The sequence below is a fragment of the Arachis stenosperma genome, chromosome 8 (assembly GCF_014773155.1).
Source record: "Arachis stenosperma cultivar V10309 chromosome 8, arast.V10309.gnm1.PFL2, whole genome shotgun sequence".
In the NCBI taxonomy this organism is placed as follows: Eukaryota; Viridiplantae; Streptophyta; class Magnoliopsida; order Fabales; family Fabaceae; genus Arachis; species Arachis stenosperma.
Window position 1 is genome coordinate 22,585,603 of NC_080384.1, and position 12,947 is coordinate 22,598,549.

A 12,947-nucleotide genomic window follows, 5' to 3' on the forward strand; every position below is an offset into this window, starting at 1 on the left:
AAATACTTGATGTGTGTAGGCATCTGCTGGAGGATCTCAAGGAAGGGAATATTGATGTGGAGAGACTTAAATGTCTCTAAGAACCTTGAATATGTTTTCCCTTTTTCACCTCCTCCTAACCTTTGAGGAAATGGTGCTTTTGGTTGGTATGTTCCCAGCATGCCTTCCTTTTGCATTTCCTTGGCTTGCTCAGTTTCACTTTCCTGCTTAGCTTCTTCCACACCTTCTTTCAAGATTTCTGGCTCCTTTTCTGAGGGTCTGATTCCTTCTTCTTCTGAGACTTCCTTCAATATGGTGATGGCCTTGCATTCTTCCCATCTCACTCCCTTTTGTTCCCCCTTAGGATTCTTTTCAGTGTCACTAGGGAACACTGTAGTTGACTTGGGGGCCTGTTGAGATAGCTCTCCTACTCGAGACTCCATCCACTTGAGTTCTTCACCATGGCTCCTTAAGGTCGATCTCACATCTTCCCTAAAGCTTTTCAACTCATTTATGTCCTGACCCATGTTTGCTAGTATTCCTTCTATCCTGTTTAATTGATCTTGAAATTGTTGGTTCGGATTGGATTGGGCAGGTTGGTTATTTTGGCCATGATATGGTGGTTGGGAGTAAGTGTTTTGTGTGGCTTGGTATGATCTTTGGTTGGAGTTTTGGTATGTGGAATTGTTATGTTGGTTGTGGTTGTAAGGTTTGTGGTTTTGTGGTTGGGTTTGCTGGTTTCCCCACCCAAAGTTTGGGTGGTTTTTCCAACCTGGGTTGTAAGTGTTGGAGTGTGGATCATATGATTGCTTTTGTTGGTTTCCCACATAGTTGGCCTCTTCCCAATCACCTCCTTCAATGCTTACTTCCTCTTGATCTTGTGTGTGTATTGCAGCCACTTGCTTTGTGTCTAATTTCCTGGTGAGTTCTGCTAGTTGCTTGGCAAACATCTTGTTTTGAGCTAGAATTGTATCAACATGGTTCAGCTCCATGACTCCCTTAGTGTTGTGTCTCTCTGAAGCATAGTAGTACTCATTCTCAGCCATTGTCTCAATCACTTCAATGGCTTCTTCCACAGTCTTTTTCCTGTTCAATGAACCTCCTGATGAATGGTCTACATCCTTCCTTGATTCATAAGAAAGTCCATCATAGAAAATATGCAATTGCACCCAGTCAGGGAACATGTTTGGTGGATATTTCCTTGTCAATTCTTTGAACCTCTCCCATGCCTCGTAGAGCGTCTCACCATCTTGTTGTCTAAAAGTCTGAACCTCAGATCGAAGCCTATTGACCTTTTGTGGGGGGTAGAAACGTGCCAGAAACTTGCTCTCCACCTCATCCCAGGTTGTTAGGCTGTCCCTTGGGAATGATTCCAACCACTTAGCTGCCTTGTCCCTAAGTGAAAATGGGAACAAGAGCAGTTTATAGGCATCTTCCTGGACTCCATTGGACTTCACAGTGTCGCAAATTCTCAGGAATTTTGTGAGATGTTGGTTTGGGTCTTCATTAACACTCCCACCAAATGAACAATGGTTCTCCACCAGTGATATTAACTGTGGTTTGAGTTCAAAATTATTGGCTTGAATGGGTGGTTTCTGAATGCTGCTACCACAATTCCCAGAGGTTGGGTTTATGTATGAACCAAGAACCTTCCTCTCAGGAATGGCATTGTTTCCATCAGCCCTCTCATGCTTGTGAAATTCTCTATCCATGTTGAGATCTAGAGCTTCCTCAAAGTTATCCTCAGATTCTCCTTCAGATTCTTCTTCTCCCAGTACTCTCTTCCCTCTTGCTTCCCTTCTAAGTCTATGAAGGGTCCTCTCTGGTTCGGTATATGGAGGAGTTGATATCTCTCCTCTCCTACCTGTCATACAAGAACACACCACAAGCAACAAACAAGTGGAATACTCTTGGTTAATGGAAGAGTATGGTTAGAGCAGTTGAGGAATTAATTCAAATAGTTAGTGGGTCAGTGAGTTAGTTGCTTGAATTGAAAGGCATAAGAAAGAAAAAGCAAGTAACAGAGTGCAGAAATTAAAATTCAACAAGTAAATTAACAAAACAAGAAAAATGCTCAATCTAGTTAACTTCCAATTTGAGAATTGTCAATCGAAAACCAATCCCCGGCAACGGCGCCATAAAATTGATGTGCATAAACTTGTTATGCTACGATTTAGGAAATTGCACGATCGGCAAAATTCCTTCCGGCAAGTGCACCGGTCATCGTCAAGTAAAAACTCACAATAGAGTGAGGTCGAATCCCACGAGGATTGGTTGAATGAGCAATTCGAATTAGAAGTTTGTTTAGTTGAGCGGAATCAACTTTTGGATGTGAATTGCATAAAGTAAATGTGGCAGGAAACGTAAATTGCAAGGAATTGAAATTGCATAAACTTAAATTGCGAGAATTAAGGTGCGAGAAAGTAAATTGCTGAAAGTAAAGGGAATTGGGTTGATTGCATGAATTGAAATTTGCAGAATGTGAATAGAAAGTGTAGATCAGAAAGAGGGGTTCATTGGGGTCAGGAGATATTGAAATCTCCGAATCAAAACATTTTCATCTCTTCCTCAACCAATGCATTCATTGAATCTTGCTTGGCAATCTTATATGATTGGATCCCAATTCCTTGGCTCACCAATTCTCTCTAAAAACAAACAAATTCCCAATCCCTTGGTTTAAATGTTCATAAGAAGAGATGATGCTCGATCACTGATTATACCACACAGTTTTATGAACCACAATTTGGTAGGATTACATGTCACAATATCCATCCAAACCCCAATCCAATTCACTGTGAGAAAGCTTCTCTAGCATGAATCCTCCATTCCTTTCCCAAGGTTCCGAAGGATTCCAATTATGGGTAGTTTCTTTCCCAAGACAACTACCCAATGGAGTTAGATCGAGAAGCTTTCTAACAAAATTCAAGAGAAAAGATTGAAGAAGAAGATAAAACTAGTATTGATTCATTGAATTACAATAGAGCTCCCTAACCCAATGAAAGGGGTTTAGTGAGTCATAGCTCTGAATTCAATTACAAAGTATGAAAAATAGAAAAAATGATCAAAAGTTCCAAAGTGTCAAAAATTTTTTTTAACTAACTTCAATTCTATCCTATTTATACACTTTCTAAATTGAGCTTCTGTTGTGTTTCTTGGGCTTTGAGGCTTTTCCTTGATTTCCTTTTGCTTTGGGTTTATGGTCCATAATCCTGATGAGGCTGTGATCCCATTCTGTAACATTCATTGAGCAAACTTAGTGATAAACAAGTAATGACACAAGACTCAACAAATTGAAGTTCCAGACTCATCAATTCTTCCGGCCCAATCCCATAAACCATGATATTCAATTGGGTTTCATACCATAATATGTTTAAGTTAATATTTGTGCTCAAATGCTAACTTAAACTTCAATATATTTGGCCCAGAAACCCTTTCAAAATGTGGAGTTTAAGTTGAAGTTTAAGTTTCAGTTTAAGGTTAAACTGAAACTTAAACGTGGAAATGGAAGAAAGCAACTATGGGTTGTGGTATGGTCGAACACGTTTAAGCTTTAGTTTAAGGTTAAACTAAAGCTTAAACGTGGAATTGAAGAAAGCAACCCTGGAGGCAATTTGAGTCGAACACGTTTAACCTCCAGTTTAAGGTTAAACTGGAGGTTAAACGTGGAAATGAAGAAAGTAGCCCAGGAGTGTGAATGGGTCGAACACGTTTAACCTCCAGTTTGAGGTTAAACTGGAGGTTAAACGTGGGAATGAAGATAGTAACCCTGGAGGAGAGCAATAGTCGAACACGTTTAACCTCCAGTTTGAGGTTAAACTGGAGGTTAAACGTGAAATGCTCCTGGTGCCTCACTTGCTTCTGGCGTTTAACCTCCAGTTTAAGGTTAAACTGGAGGTTAAACGTGGAATTGCTCCATGGTGAGAAAAAGTGTCGAACACGTTTAACCTCCAGTTTGAGGTTAAACTGGAGGTTAAACGTGGAAATGCTCCTTTGGTTCAATTCTCATTCTGGCGTTTAACCTTCAGTTTAAGGTTAAACTGGAGGTTAAACGCCAGTTTCCTCTTTTCTCAGCTTTCATGATTCTGGCGTTTAACCTTCAGTTTAACCTTAAACTGAAGGTTAAACGCCACTTTCAGCTTTGATGCATTTCTTATTCTGGCGTTTAACTTCCAGTTTAAGGTTAAACTGGAGGTTAAACGCCACTTTCAGATTCTCCACATGTGATCTTCAAGCTTCCTTTATTGATTTTGTTGCTTCCTTGCCTAGCCTCTTCTTCCCTGAAATCATCCAAACAATTGCATCAAAGTCTTGCAAAATTTCATGAGAAATCATCCATTCATAGCATTCAAGTAATATAACTAAAAACTCATGGAATTTGCATCAAAATCATACTGTTTGGATGGTTCATTGCTTTGTTGTTCATTTAACCATTCTTGGTTACTTTAAGCTCAAGAAAATGCATAAAACAACTAAAACTAACAGAAAAATGCTAGTGAAACTAGCCTAAGATGCCTTGGCATCAGAGGCCATTAGAGATGTTACACATAGATCTTTTTGGACCAACAAGAACTCAAAGTTTAGGAGGTAAACACTATGGCTTAGTGGTGGTGGATGATTACTATAGATTTGGTTGGGTACTTTTTCTTGCTCATAAAAATGATGCTTTTCATGCCTTTTCAACCCTTTGCAAAAGAATTCAAAATGAAAAAGATTTAAAAGTTGCCCATTTGAGAAGTGATCATGGAAAGGAATTTGAAAACCAAGACTTTAAAAAATTCTGTGATGATTTTGGAATTGCTCATAACTTTTCATGCCCTAGAACACCTCAACAAAATGGGGTAGTTGAAAGAAGGAATAAAAGCCTTCAAGAGATGACCAGGGCTATGTTACGTGACAATGAGGTACCAAAATTTCTATGAGCTGAAGCTGTAAATACAGCTTGTATATTTTGAATAGGACCATCATTAGAAAAGGGTTGAAGAAAACTCCTTAAGAGCTATGGAAAGGAACCCCTCCTAATCTTAAGTATTTTCATGTTTTTGAATGCAAATGTTTTGTACTTAACAACAAAGAAAATCTTGGTAAATTTGATCCAAAATCTTATGAGGGAATGTTCGTTGGATACTCCACCACTAGCAAAGCTTATAGAATTTACCTCAAAGAGCATAGAACCATAGAGGAATCCATACATGTATCATTTTGTGATTCTAATTCAATTCCCAGTATTGTGATAGATAATGATTCAGATTGTGAAGATGTTGTCAATAAAAAAACCAATGGAGAAAATTCCAAGTTTGTTCAGAATGAATATGTCTGTCCAATTTTGTCTCGTCAGAATGGAGGAGATATTTCTGTTTTGTCTCCTGAATCAGCAGAAGAAACTAAAACAGACCAGTGTGATTAGGCTCAACAAGGCTCAACATCAATCCGAAAACCAAGAGAATGGAAGTCCATGAGGGGTTATCCTCATGATTTTATCATTGGTGATCCCTCACAAGGTGTAACAACAAGATCCTCATCCAAAAGGCAATCCAAACCAAGCAACTTTGCTCTCTTATCACAAATGGAGCCCAACAATGTTAAGCAAGCACTTGAAGATCCCTCTTGGGTCAAAGCTATGCAAGAGGAGCTGGCTCAATTTGACAAAAATGAGGTTTGGACACTAGTACCTCATCCGAATGGTAAGAAGGTAACGGGTACTAAGTAGGTCTTTAAAAATAAACTTGGTGAGGATGGACAAGTTGTTCGTAACAATGATAGATTAGTGGCCCAAGGTTACGATCAAGAAGAGGGTATAGATTTTGATGAATCTTTTGCTCCGGTAGCTAGAATGGAAGCAATTAGGTTGCTTCTTGCCTATGCTACCCATAAGGGTTTCAAAATATTTCAAATAGATATTAAATGTGCTTTTCTTAATAGCTTTATTGATAGAGAAGTGTATATGGCTCAACCCTCTGCCTTTGAACATAAAGAATTTCCAGATCATGTTTTTAAACTCTCAAAGGCCCTTTATGGCCTTAGGCAAGCTCCAAGAGCTTGGTATGAAAGGCTTAGTGCCTTACTATTGGAAAATCACTTTCAAAGGGGTACCACCAACACAACTTTATTTATTAAAGCATCTAATGATGATATTGGTGCGCGAAATTGTGATCACTACAACTTCACACAACTAACCAGCAAGTGCACTGGGTCGTCCAAGTAATACCTTACGTGAGTAAGGGTCGATCCCACGGAGATTGTTGGTATGAAGCAAGCTATGGTCACCTTGTAAATCTCAGTCAGGCAGACTCAATTGGGTATAGTAATAAACGAAAATAACATAAAAGATAAAGATAGTGATACTTATGTATATCATTGGTGTAAGAGCTTCAGACAAGCGTATGAAGATGCCTTCCCTTCCGTCTCTCTGCTTTCCTACTGCCTTCATCCAATCCTTCTTACTCCTTTCCATGGCAAGCTCGTGTAGGGTTTCACTGTTGTCAGCAGCTACCTCCCATCCTCTCAGTGAAAGCGATTGCATATGTCCTGTCACGGCATAGCGGAATTCAGCTGTCGGTTCTCGGTCAGGCCGGAATAATATCCATCGATACTTTTGCGTCTGTCACTAACGCCCTAGCCTGCTAGGAGTTTGAAGCACGTCACAGTCATTCAATCATTGAATCCTACTCAGAATACCACAGACAAGGTTTAGACCTTCCGGATTCTCTTGAATGCCGCCATCAGGTCCTGCCTATACCACGAAGATTCCGATTAAAGAATCCAAGAGATATTCACTAAGCCTCAGATGCTTGTAGAACAAGAGTGGTTGTCAGTCACTTTGTTCATGAGTGAGAATGGTGATGGGCGTCAATCATCACCTTCATCAAGTTGAAGAACAAGTGATATCTTGGACAAAGAACAAGCGGAATTGAATAGAAGAACAATAGTAATTGCATTAATACTCGAGGTACAGCAGAGCTCCACACCTTAATCTATGGTGTGTAGAAACTCCACCGTTGAAAATACATAAGAACAAAAGTGATCATTGGTTTCGGCCCCAGAGAGGGAACCAGAAGAACCAAGATGAAAATACAATAGTAAAAGGTCCTACTTATAGAAACTAGTAGCCTAAGGTGTACAAGAATGAGTAAATGACATAAAAATCCACTTCCGGGCCCACTTGGTGTGTGCTTGGGCTGAGCAATGAAGTATTTTTCGTGTAGAGACTCTTCTTGGCGTTTAACTCCCGTTTTAGTGCCAGTTTGGGCGTTTAACTCCCATTCTTGTGCCAGTTTGGGCGTTTAACGCTGGGAATTCTTGAGGTGACTTTGAACGCCGGTTTGGGCCATCAAATCTTGGGCAAAGTATGGACTATCATATATTGCTGGAAAGCCCAGGATGTCTACTTTCCAACGCCGTTGAGAGCGCGCCAATTGGGCTTCTGTAGCTCCAGAAAATCCACTTCGAATGCAGGGAGGTCAGAATCCAACAGCATCTGCAGTCCTTTTGAGTCTCTGGATCAGATTTTTGCTCAGATCCCTCAATTTCAGCCAGAAAATACCTGAAATCACAGAAAAACACACAAACTCATAGTAAAGTCCAGAAAAGTGAATTTTAATTAAAAACTAATGAAAATATACTAAAAACTAACTAAAAGATACCAAAAACCTACTAAAAACAATGCCAAAAAGCATACAAATTATCCGCTCATCACAACACCAAACTTAAATTGTTGCTTGTCCTCAAGCAACTGAAAATCAAATAAGATAAAAAGAAGAGAATATACTATAGACTCCAAACTATCAATGAAACTTAGCTCCAAATTAGATGAGCGGGACTAGTAGCTTTTTGCCTCCGAACAGTTTTGGCATCTCACTTTATCCTTTGGAATTCAGAATGATTGGCTTCTTTAGGAACTCAGAATCCAGATAGTGTTATTGATTCTCCTAGTTAAGTATGATGATTCTTGAACACAGCTACTTATTGAGTCTTGGCCGTGGCCCAAAGCACTCTGTCTTCCAGTATTACCACCGGATACATGCATGCCACAGACACATAATTGGGTGAACCTTTTCAGATTGTGACTCAGCTTTGCTAAAGTCCCCAATTAGAGGTGTCCAGGGTTCTTAAGCACACTCTTATTGCCTTGGATCACAACTTTATTTTTTTTCTTTCTTTTTCTCTTTCTCCCTTTTTTTCGTTTTTTTTTCTTCTTTTTCTCTTTTTTTTTTGTATTCACTGCTTTTTCTTGCTTCAAGAATCATTTTTATGATTTTTCAGATCCTCAGTAACATGTCTCCTTTTTCATCATTCTTTCAAGAGCCAACAATTTTAACATTCATGAACCACAAATTCAAAAGACATATGCACTGTTTAAGCATACATTCAGAAAACAACAAGTATTGTCACCACATCAAACTAATTAAGCTAGTTTTAAAGATGAATTTGAAATCCTGTACTTCTTGTTCTTTTGTGATAAAAACAGTTTTCATTTAAGAAAGGTGATGGATTCATATTCATAGCTTTAAGGCATAGACACTAAGACACTAATGATCATAAGACACAAACATGGATAAACATAAAGCATGAAAATTCCGAAAAACAGAAGAATAAAGAACAAGGAGATTTAAAGAACGGGTCCACCTTAGTGATGGCGGCTCTTTCTTTTTCTTGAAGATCCTATGGAGTGCTTGAGCTCCTCAATGTCTCTTCCTTGTCTTTGTTGCTCCTCTCTCATGATTCTTTGATCTTCTCTAATTTCATGGAGGATGATGGAGTGTTCTTGGTGCTCCACCCTTAGTTGTCCCATGTTGGAACTTGATTCTCCTAGGGAGGTGTTAATTTGCTCCCAGTAGTCTTGTGGAGGAAAGTGCATCCCTTGAGGTATCTTAGGGATTTCTTGATGAGAGGGGTCTCTTGTTTGCTCCATCTTCTTCTTAGTGATGGGCTTGAGGTCATGCCTTCTCAGTTGAACCGGCTTTGGATGCCATAAATGGTTATGGAAAAATAAAAAGCAATGCTTTTTCCACACCAAACTTAAAAGGTTTGCTCGTCCTCGAGCAAAAGAAGAAAGAAGAGAGTAAAAGAAGAAGAAATGGAGGAGATGGATGTGAGTGGTGAAGAGGTATTGAGGTGATTGGTGAATGGGTGAAGAAGAAGAGAGGGTGGTGGGGTTGGTGGGGATCCTGTGGGGTCCACAGATCCTAAGGTGTCAAGGAAAAGTCATCCCTGCACCAAATGGCACTCAAAAACACGTTTTGAGCCATTTCTGGCGTTAAACGCCGGGCTGGTGCCCATTCCTGGCGTTTAACGCCAGGTTCTTGCCCTTTACTGGCGTTTAACGCCAGTGTGGTGCCCCTTTCTGGCGTTAAACGCCCAGAATGGTGCCAGACTGGGCGTTAAACGCCCAACTGCTAGCCTCACTGGCGTTTAAACGCCAGTGAGTTCTTCCTCCAGGGTGTGCTATTTTTCTTCCTGTTTTTCATTCTGTTTTTGCTTTTTCAATGGATTTTGTGACTTCTTATGATCATCAACCTACAAAAAAGATAAAATAACAAAAGGAAATAGTTAATTATAAAACATTGGGTTGCCTCCCAACAAGCGCTTCTTTACTGTCATTTAGCTTGACAGAGGACTCTCATGGAGCCTCAGAAATACTCAGAACCATGTTGGAACCTCCCAACACCAAACTTAGAGTTTGAATGTGGGGGTTCAACACCAAACTTAGAGTTTGGTTGTGGCCTCCCAACACCAAACTTAGAGTTTGACTGTGGGGGCTCTGCTTGGCTCTGTTTTGAGAGAAGCTCTTCATGCTTCCTCTCCATGATGATAGAGGGATGTCCTTGGGCCTTAAACACCAAGGATTCTTCATTCACTTGAATGATTAACTCTCCTCTATCAACATTAATCACAGCCTTTGCTGTGGCTAGGAAGGGTCTGCCAAGGATGATAGATTCATCCAAGCACTTCCCAGTCTCTAGGACTATGAAGTCAGTAGGGATGTAATGGTCTTCAACTTTTACCAAAACATTCTCTACAAGTCCATGAGCTTGTTTTCTTGAATTGTCTGCCATCTCTAATGAGATTCTTGCAGCTTGTACCTCAAAGATCCCTAATTTCTCCATTGCAGAGAGGGGCATGAGGTTTACACTTGACCCTAAGTCACACAAGGCCTTCTTGAAGGTCATGGTGCCTATGGTACAAGGTATAGAAAACTTCCCAGGATCTTGCCTCTTTTGAGGCAGTTTCTGCCTAGACAAGTCATCCAGTTCTTTGGTGAGCAAAGGTGGTTCATCCTCCCAAGTCTCATTTCCAAATAACTTGTCATTTAGCTTCATGATTGCTCCAAGGTATTTAGCAACTTGCTCTTCAGTGACATACTCATCCTCTTCAGAAGAAGAATACTCATCAGAGCTCATGAATGGCAGAAGTAAGTCCAATGGAATCTCTATGGTCTCATTTTGAGCCTCAGATTCCCATGGTTCCTCATTGAGGAACTCAGAGGAGATTGGTGCACGCCCATTGGGGTCTTCCTCAATGGCGTCCACCTCCTCTCTTTCCTCTCCATATTCGGCCATGGTTATGGCTTTGCACTCTCCCTTTGGATTTTCTTCTGTATTACTTGGGAGAGTACTAGGAGGGAGTTCAGTAACTTTCTTGCTCAGCTGACCCACTTGTCCTTCCAAATTCCTAATGGAGGACCTTGTTTCAGTCATGAAACTTTGAGTGGTCTTTATTAGATCAGAGACCATTGTTGCTAAGTCAGAAGTACTCTGCTTAGAACTCTCTGTCTGTTGCTGAGAAGATGATGGAAAAGGCTTGCCATTGCTAAACCTGTTTCTTCCACCATTATTACTATTGAAACCTTGTTGAGGTCTCTCTTGATTCTTCCATGAGAAATTTGGGTGATTTCTCCATGAAGAATTATAGGTGTTTCCATAGGGTTTTCCTAGGTAATTCACCTCTTCCATTGAAGGGTTCTCAGGATCATAAGCTTCTTCCTCAGATGAAGCTTCCTTAGTACTGCCAGGTGCATTTTGCATTCCAGACAGACTTTGAGAAATCAAATTGACTTGTTGGGTCAATATCTTGTTCTGAGCCAGAATGGTATTCAGAGCATCAATCTCAAGAACTCCTTTCTTCTGACTTGTCCCATTGTTCACAGGATTCCTTTCAGAAGTGTACATGAATTGGTTATTTGCAACAATTTCAATGAGCTCTTGAGCTTCTGTAGGCGTCTTCTTCAGATGAAGAGATCCTCCAGCAGAGCTATCCAAAGACATCTTGGATAGTTCAGAGAGACCATCATAGAAAATACCTATGATGCTCCATTCGGAAAGCATGTCTGAGGGACATTTTCTGATTAATTGTTTGTATCTTTCCCAAGCTTCATAGAGGGATTCTCCATCCTTCTGTCTGAAGGTTTGGACTTCCACTCTAAGCTTACTCCATTTTTGAGGTGGAAAGAACTTTGCCAAGAAGGCATTGACTAGCTTTTCCCAAGAGTCCAGGCTATCTTTAGGTTGGGAGTCCAACCATATTCTAGCTCTGTCTCTTACAGCAAAAGGGAATAGTATCAGTCTGTAGACCTCAGGGTCAACCCCATTAGTCTTGACTGTGTCACAGATTTGCAAGAACTCAGCTAAAAACTGATGAGGATCTTCCATTGAAAGTCCATGGAACTTGCAATTCTGTTGCATTAGAGAAACTAATTGAGGCTTAAGCTCAAAGGTGTTTGCTCCAATGGCAGGGATAGAGATGCTTCTCCCATAGAAGTCGGGAGTAGGTGCAGTGAAGTCACCCAGCACCTTCCTTGCATTGTTGGCATTGTTGTTGTTTTCGGCTGCCATGGGTTCTTTTTCTTTGAAGAATTCGGTCAGGTCCTCAACAGAGAGTTGTGCCTTAGCTTCTCTTAGCTTTCTCTTCAAGGTCCTTTCAGGTTCAGGGTCAGCTTCAACAAGAATGCCTTTGTCTTTGTTCCTGCTCATATGAAAGAGAAGAGAACAAGAAAATGTGGAATCCTCTATGTCACAGTATAGAGATTCCTTTAAGTGTCAGAGGAAAAGAAGAGTAGAAGACAGAAGTAGAAAATTCGAACTTATCAGAAAAGATGGAGTTCGAATTTTGCCTTAAAGGATAGTGTTAGTCCATAAACAGAAGGATGTGAGAAGAAGGGAAGTAATTTTCGAAAATTAAGTAAAAGATTTTGAAAAATTTTTGAAAAACACTAATTGATTTTCGAAAATAAGAGTGGGAAAGAAATCAAGTGATTTTTGAAAAAGATTTTGAAATTAGAAGTTAAAAAGATTTGATTGAAAACTATTTTGAAAAAGATGTGATTAAGAAGATATGATTGGTTTTTAAAAATGTGATTGAGAAAATATGATTTGAAAACAATTTTAAAAGATATGATTTGAAAACAATTTGAAAAGATATGATTTTAAAACAATTTGAAAAGATATGATTTTAAAAATTAATGACTTGCCTAACAAGAAAAGATATGATTCAGACATAAAACCTTCCTCAACAGAAAAGGCAAAAAATGTTCAATCAAATCATTAATTGTTAGTAAGTATCTTTGAAAAAGGAAAGAAATTGATTTTGAAAACATTTGATTGAAAAGATATGATTTGAGAAAGATTTGATGTTGAAAAACTTTGAAAACTTGAAAAAAAATTGATTTTGAAAACAAAATCTTCCCCCTAGCACCATCCTGGCGTTAAACGCCCAGAATGGTATACATTCTGGCGTTTAACGCCCAAAATGCTACCTCTTTGGGCGTTAAACGCCCAACCAGGTGCCCTGGCTGGCGTTTAAACGCCAGTCTGCCTTCTTCGCTGGGCATTTTTGAATGCTCAGCTTTTTCTGTATAATTCCTCTGCAGTATGTTCTGAATCTTCTATTCTTTGTATCATTGACTTGAAAAGACACAAATTAAAAATATTTTTGGATTTTTAATAATTAAAATGCAACAAGAATCAAATAACAAT

The 12,947-nt window shown here is 39.5% G+C and overlaps 1 non-coding gene across 1 annotated transcript; it reads left to right on the forward strand.

Moving 5' to 3' along the window:
- The first annotated feature begins 11,294 nt into the window (after nucleotides 1–11,294).
- LOC130947031 (small nucleolar RNA R71) lies at nucleotides 11,295–11,402 on the forward strand. Its single transcript, XR_009072445.1, has one exon. It is a non-coding gene; the product is annotated as a small nucleolar RNA R71 (small nucleolar RNA).
- Nucleotides 11,403–12,947: the final 1,545 nt, after the last annotated feature.